This window comes from Carassius gibelio, chromosome A4 (genome assembly GCF_023724105.1).
Source record: "Carassius gibelio isolate Cgi1373 ecotype wild population from Czech Republic chromosome A4, carGib1.2-hapl.c, whole genome shotgun sequence".
NCBI classification, from domain to species: Eukaryota; Metazoa; Chordata; class Actinopteri; order Cypriniformes; family Cyprinidae; genus Carassius; species Carassius gibelio.
Genome location: NC_068374.1, coordinates 1,503,153 through 1,511,053, shown reverse-complemented (window position 1 = coordinate 1,511,053; position 7,901 = coordinate 1,503,153). Strand labels below are relative to the sequence as shown.

Genomic DNA, 7,901 nt, shown 5'->3' with positions numbered 1-7,901 from the left:
ATTCCTTCAGTTAGGCCTTTAGAACCTCATTGCAGGTTATTTGTTTCGATTTTAACAATAAAGCTATTTCAATAGATGGCAAACTTAATCACATCTCCTCAGAAAACAATGTAAAGTTTAGAAGAAAAGTGGCTGCTGGACAAAAAGAGGCCTGACAATTTTTATTTTAGAATTAGAAAAAGCAAAAGACATTGATAAATGGTTAAAAAGGCTACTAAATATGTTCCTTTTCAACACTGCTTTGAGACATATAAACTGATTATGTTATGTTAACAGCTAGGATTAATTTCATAGTCACAAATGCATGTCCAGGACCAAAAATTTAAATGAGTGCATTTATTGACCATTACACAAAATAGCCTATGCTATTCTGACTAAATATGAAGCAGTTGTGTACTGCATTACTTTATTTCACAGGTTTGGGGCAACAAAGATCATTCTTTCTGACCAAGGCACAGAGTCTGTTTACCAGGTTTATAGTTTATTGAATAAAGGGGGGGGGGGGGGGTCACTATGAATTAAAGTTGTCATGTGTGCATATGGTTCTGATTTATACACAACTTTTATGGTTCATTGTATACTTATTCTAGTGTATGTTTTGCATACACACCACACAGTTAAGCTTTCAGTGCATACATAAATACAACAAAAGCAAGGCACATAATACAAAAATAAAAATAAATGTGCATAAATGAATAAGTATAAGACAGTATAAAACAAAATAGACAAAGCCTCAAGCATCACACTGAAATCGGTAATAAATCAGATAAAAAAAAAAATAATAATAATTTTCGAGTTGTAAAACCCCTCGTCTTAAAACTATTTTCAAGTTTAGGATTTAGGACGGTATTTTGAACCATTTGACTTGCCGTACATGCTCTCGCTTCTTGTGCTCGCTAGTTCTGATCGTGCTCGGCAACTAAACTGAGATGATGACATCACTGAATCAATGATGAACTGCCTTTAACTGTCATTCTGCATTATTGACACACTGTTTTCCTAATTAATGTTGTTCAGTTGCTTTGACGCAATATATTTTGTTAAAAGCGCTATATAAATAAAGGTGACTTGACTATGTTTGCGTAAAGGGAAACAGACATTTCGAGGGGAACAGATCGACTGCTGCTAACCTTCAATGCTTAACTTAGTTTGCAGGCTACTAAACTAGCCAGTGCAGTGTAGTTCGACTTTAAGCTGCTACTTAGTGCTAGATACATTTTTCCTACACATTTAGAGAGAACTACGATATAACTAAACATTGATTTACCATACATCTCAATCGACTGATTCCAGCGTTTTTGTCGTTGCTACTCTGTGTGACCGTCCTCCTGCCTCCGCGCGCGCTCATCTCATGGGTCACCTGACCTGCACGGCCAAACGTCCGCTGAGCAGAAGTCAGCTCTCAGTCTCCGTACGACCGTTACTGTGTTAGTTAAAAATGTAAAACTGACCCTTAATCAGTGGATCAGCTGTCATCATTGATTGACAGCATTTCTCCTTTCTTGTGTTGATGAACTTGACCAACTACCTATCAGATCTGGGGTGGCCACAGGGGTGGCCGATGAGCTTTCAGGGGTGGCCCCGGTCACCCCAGGCCACCCCCTAGAATCGGCATTGGCTGTGCTCAATAAAGGTTCTTCTGCGCTTGGATGAACTCAACTCGGCACCTTTAGAGGTTGATGTGGCCAAAACATTGCAGTCCATGACAATGACAACAACTTGACTCAGTGTAGGTTCTGCAATACTGGGACCATTTCTTTGTCATGTCACTAACTGGCTCTTTGATCAATGGCTCAGGAAGATCTGATTCAAGTGGTCTGCTATTTCCTGAGTAGCTGTGTTTGAGACATGGAGGATAGCCTGCACCTTTAGGAATAATGAAGATACGTTTTTTTTTTAAGTTGATTAAAGTGTCACAATGATCACCACTCCCCACTTCTCTGCTGTTACTAGTTACCCCAGAAATACTGGCTTTAATATTTTGGGGATCCTCACTAACAATATCAGTTTGAATGTCTGATGCAACACCTGCTTGGTGTTCTCTTCTTTTCTTGTTGAGTTGAATGAGGAGTACACATTTGTTTTATAGCTACAATCCTCATATGGGACGTCACCGCTTCATGATTTTTCAAATGCTTTCTGAGATGACTGAAAACGGCTGATTCAGAAAAGGGCTGCTGAAATGTTCATAAAGGGCATTTAAATATCACAGGCCCCTCAGTACTGAAATGCACAAATACAATCAGTGTACAAGCATGGAAGAGGGCTGATTCTGGAGCCTGTAGTGTCTAAATAACTGTATTCTGGAGGTGAAAGAAGCTGCGCACAACTTACACTTACAGGTCATTTTGGAACCAGCAACATAAAAGGCGAAGAAAAAAATTACAAAGTTTAGACCACCAAATTTTTTACAATTTTAAAACAGAATTGCTTATACTTAATAAATATAAGTTAATTACTATTATCTTACCAAAACATGATAATGGAATACAGCTAACACTGCTTTAAAATGACATGTTTTCCTCAAAACAATCAGTTTTATATAACGTCTATAGATGTAAAATAGCATTATTAAACTTTTTTACAGCATAATGTTCTTAAGAAAAATCTTGAATTAATTTTTGGACTCATTTTTAGGCCAATCATTTCTTTTTTGCAAGCAAATACAAAGTTAAGTAAAATATGATACAGGCAGGGCCAAAGGTTAAATATCAATTAGGAAGATGGTATTTATGAAAAGAACACATTCATGAATTGTTGACTTAAATGCAACAAAAAGCTTTATTTTGTTCAAACAGTCAAATCAGATAAACAATGATATTTGTGAGTGCGTCAGATTTAAGGTCATCACACTAAAACACTGTCTGAAAATAAAACACTTTTAAAGTAGCTATTTAGAGGGGAAAGGGGGTAGGAGGGAAAGAGGGGTGCTTGATAGAATAATTCACATTCATTGGATTACCTGGTATCTTTATCACGTCTCCAGTTTCCTTTCTTAACTCTGTATTAAATTTATAAATTATAAATAAACTAAATTACGAAAGACCGTAGTATCAGTAAGATCTGACGCTATTGGTTCTGCTTTCGGTACTGGAACAAGAGGAAAAAAATAATGTACTATGTATTTTTGCTTAATAATGTTATCGTGCACATTTTATCTCACCAAACATTTCTAATGTGCGATTATATTAAGATCTGCGAGATCGCTCATGCGCGGCGGCTGTCTGTCAGTCACACACACACACATCAAGAACAAACGCGGCGCAAACACACGCATATGGGGCCGTTCACATATCTTGTATTTTGCGTGCTCAAGTTCGTTATTTCAAATGTAGGCGCGCGGTATGCGCGCTCATAATTGAAGCGACCCGGTCGTGATGCGACGAGTTAGTTTTTTCCAGGCGCGTCCGCACCGCATCGAGTTAAAACATCTCAACTTTTCAGAATGCTGCAAGCGCACCGCGTGTCACCTTTTCCATAACAACGTTGAAAGCTCAGCCAAGATGAAGGAACAGCTGATAGCTGTATGTGGATTTTTAAATTAATTTAGTAGGCCAGTGCTACAGCAAGCAATTTTTAGTGCTGCAAAAATCCATTAATCCATTGCTGAAATTTCCGCATCTTCATGGAGAGAGCAGGTCATGGTGCTCAGCAACGACAGACTCTTCAGGAGCAGAAAGCGGCGTGCCTAGCGTTTTCCACTCATTTTTAGACGCGATATCTGAACGGCCCCTTACAGTATGAAAACTCCTGCTTAATACAAAGAGTGACGATTACAAAGTGTGGTTATACTTCACTAGAGTTGATGCAGACAACGCTGGTTGTCATAAGTGCAACAAAAGTTTTGCATGTAAGGCCGGAAACAAGCAATCTGTCAAAGCATCTTTCAAAAGTGCATTATGTGTAGACAGAGAAATGCAAAGTTTTTTACTGCCTAACACAACACAAACAAAACACAAAGTACCGATAAGAATACAGTTAAAGTACCGGACCGTTAAGCAGTATCGGTAAGAGTTGTAATACCGTTAAAACCTTAACGATACCCATCCCTACAGGACACAGAGGTTGCTTTGTTTCTTCTTGATAAGTGAGTATAACACCATTGTCTACAACAGCTGCCTACACTGGACGCGATCAACCGTTTTGTCAGCAGGTCATAAATAGACAACGGCAGACACGGTGTAACATTGCAGCGATGGTTTCGGCACCAGGCCTGTTTTAGCTGCCCTGCTCACAACAAATTAAAGCTCACTTTTGATGAAAAAAAAAAAATGATATATGAGCTATAGACACAATAAATGCAATTGAAACATACTGACATATTCAACATTCAGCCTAATAAGAATATAAACACTAATCATGCTCACCTCGGTTAGATACCTTTTCATTTTTAACATGAACAAATAATGACTAAGACATATAATTCACACTTAACAATTAGCTAAAGTAGAATAAATAATGATTTTATTGCTCCAGGTCTTCAGTTACAAAAACAGACAACAAGGCACAAATGACAAACAAGGACACAAGACGAACTCAGACACAAAAAAGCTATAAATCATATTGACAGCATCTGAGAAAAATATTACGATTTAAATTAAGACTGGCTACTTAGTCTCACGATTAGTTAGAAACCAACAAATAAAAACCTAGCTTCATCACAAGTAATTTACATTTGAGATTATGAGATTATGAGATTATGAGATTATGGACACACACTGAGCTATAACTTGGTTATCACGCATCGGTCACGCTTGCAGTGTGAAACATGGCACAATGGTGTTCTCTTTTTCCCCTTTAATACTAATTGAAAGCAATATTTTTTTCCTGTTGACAGACATCTTTCTATAACATAATAGATTATTTAATATGTGTTTCTCATAGTACCTGAATCCTGGAAACAAATCTTCAGCTCCAGATGTGTGATCCATGATGGATCTGAACCGTTTGACATCCACTGACTCTAGATGAAACTAAGATAATCAAACAGACTTTATACACCTTATTTTGGAGGATAGTTATTTTATGTTGTATGTTAAACCGTTAAAATAATAGTAAACCAAATCAATAATAAATACTATAAACAGTGTGGAAGAAAGCGTATTTCCTCTTCTAAGTGAGTATCAGTGGGCGGGGCTAAAGATGCGGTTTGTAGAAGCAGATGTTGATCTTCTCCTGCAGCGCTGGGCTTTCACTGCACTATTAAATCATCAAGAGCACACTCCACATTCTGAGCTTGGGTTCAATAAAAGATATTTTTAAACTAACCAGAAGGTTATGAGTTTTTTAGTGTGCTTTTATAGTACATTGGCTGGTTTTATGCATAAAGATCCAGGCAAATTTGATTTCTAAGTTCATGACCCCTCTAAAAATAAGGTGCATATATCTACGCTGAATGAGAAAAATAAATGGAAAAATAAATGAGGATCTGCCTTCACTCAAATACATAGAGAGAGTCATATGTAAACACAGTCAGCTTAAGATTCCTCCTGAAGCACTCTTATTTACAATCAATATTAACAGCCTTTCCTAATTTCCTAATGCTAAAAGTCCCGACAAATACACTTTGAAATTACTGGAGATTAATCTTGCAAAAAATTACATCAAATTCAATTGCAAACTTTATTTGCAAAGTGAGAGCACTTCGATGGGCAAAACACAGCTTTCACCCCAAACACAGCTTTTAGGGAGATTATCCCACCACAATCACTAGGTCTCAGAATCTGTTCAGAACAATCTCAGTTTTTTGCTGCTATGGGAACTCTTTTTGACAGCGTGGGTGTTCCCGATCCTGAAGTCTTACTTCACCCCTACGGCCTCGAGCTCATAACACAGGCACAAAATCATCTCTTCTGTAGCTCATGTGCAGAACAGTGTAGTGCGTTGAAAGATAATTGTTCAAGTTCCTCACACCCTCACAGTATTTACAAAAACAGAAGGCGATTGCGACATACCGTCCAAACTGGAATTTGTCAGACATGTTAGAACAAAATAGACTAGGTGCTCCCCACCTCAAGGCCAAAAAGATTCATATGCCTCTATGACTGGTTCTCATGGCCCTGATTAGATCTCAATTCTCACTGTATTATCATGTCAAAAACAGGCCACATTATCTTTCGTACTGGACGTAATGGGGTAATCTGTGCTTTTGGCACGAGTGCTCAGTTGAGGGATGGCCAGTGCATAACCAGTCCTTGACTCCTAAAGGGGTCTAGATCTTGGACTAGGAACCAACCCCTAACCTAACCCGTACCTCCCTCCCTGAGCTTAGAAAATCTTGACCAAAATCCCATAGATAATGCATTGCAGCCATCTTTGACAGTTCGTAGCTCCGAGAGCAGAAAACACAAATCCTCGTTCTTTACGACATCCAACCGAACACAGAAACCGGAGAGAGATAAATACGGCACGAAAAAAGATAGAAAGACAATGGCAAAGTTAAAAGAGGCCTTGCATCTAATATCATGTACTTTTTCTTCAAGAATGCTTGGAGGTGGACCTATCTGACTCTTTCTATCTTGTGTGTTGACTTTAATTATTTGAGTTTCAAGGTTCATCACTGTATTATTAAAAACTTTCCTTATTCATTAAAAACGTATGGGACCTCAGGTGTAACTTCTACGTCAGGTATTATTTAGGTAAAATTCAGATGCAAATTTCTCATTTATTGAGATTTATTTTAATATCAGGTCACTTGGACAGATTTAAAACTATGTTTAGTTTGAAAAACGAGGAGATGTTTCATTGTGATGAATGTATAAGGACATGACAGTACCCCAAAATACACATCTACTAAATGAGGGATCAAACATCGTAATGTTGTTGAATAAGAAAAATATTTTGTGACTTTGAGTGTATTCTTAACCTTGGATCTCATTCTTAAATCAAGTCTCAAGCACCAGAAGCTGCCCAAAATTCATTTCTGAAATGTATTCATCTGTCTATCTGTCTGTCTGTCTATCATTTGTAATTCTTTTTAGGATTCTACATTAATGTATGTGGTATAGTACAAACATTATAAGTGTCCTTATTTCCCTGCAGAGAAGCAGGACTGCTCTGTTGTCCTTCTCTGAAGTTGGCTGGCCTATCTGTAAAAGGTGACCGGTCCAGTGAAGGTGTTTCCAGTCATTACAGAAGCGTTCACAACATTAGCTCCAGGCTGAGCACGCTTGGTCATCTGGACTGGAGCTTTGTCACCTGAGAGAGAAAGAGACAGATTTATGATCCTTACAAAGATGTACATGCTTATAATTATATGTGTACAGTATGTGTGTGTATAGTATAAGGTTATTACCATTTTGACGTTTTTGCTGTTTTTTCAGCATGGATTGTCCTAAATCATTTGGCGACTGAAAGACTTTTAGACCATTGTACACACTGGGTGTCACTGGGGTTAAATGTACTAGTGTAAGATCTGCTGCTGTTGTTCTTGTAATCACGAAACAGTCTCTGTGAATTAAATGGGACCTTGCTCTTGTTTGTTCTCCAGTTGATCAGCCAAATGATTCTGGTGCATCTTCCTCAGGATCTTCACGGTGATCTTCACAGCTTCTTCTGGTCCAGAACAGGCCACCATCTTATCCACCGTTTTCAATCGATCTGCATTCTCCATGTCATACTTACATGATCTTTCTGTAAGTGCCACTGAAACTCCTTCAGTTCAGCTCTCATCAGTTCCCTGAGTGAGTTCAGGAGCAGCTCTTCAACTGATGCCATCGTCCTTCACCGATTCACAGCTACAGGAGACAAGAAGAACAAGATGTGAAGTAGTTTCACTGACATGTGAACTTAAATACTTAAAGTGCTCTTTGGATTATGTCGAGGTGTAGAGAGAACCTACAAACCATATGTGAGTAAAAGTACAGACACCTTAGAGTGAAAAGGACTGTTAAAAGTCAGCA

General features: G+C 38.2%; 1 long non-coding RNA gene across 1 annotated transcript; it reads right to left on the bottom strand.

The window, feature by feature from the left end:
- Nucleotides 1-4,442: 4,442 nt before the first annotated feature.
- Nucleotides 4,443-7,448, bottom strand: LOC127968779 (uncharacterized). Its single transcript, XR_008156130.1, has 2 exons — nt 7,295-7,448; nt 4,443-7,197 (listed from the first exon to the last, which is right to left on the bottom strand). It is a non-coding gene; the product is annotated as an uncharacterized LOC127968779 (long non-coding RNA).
- Nucleotides 7,449-7,901: the final 453 nt, after the last annotated feature.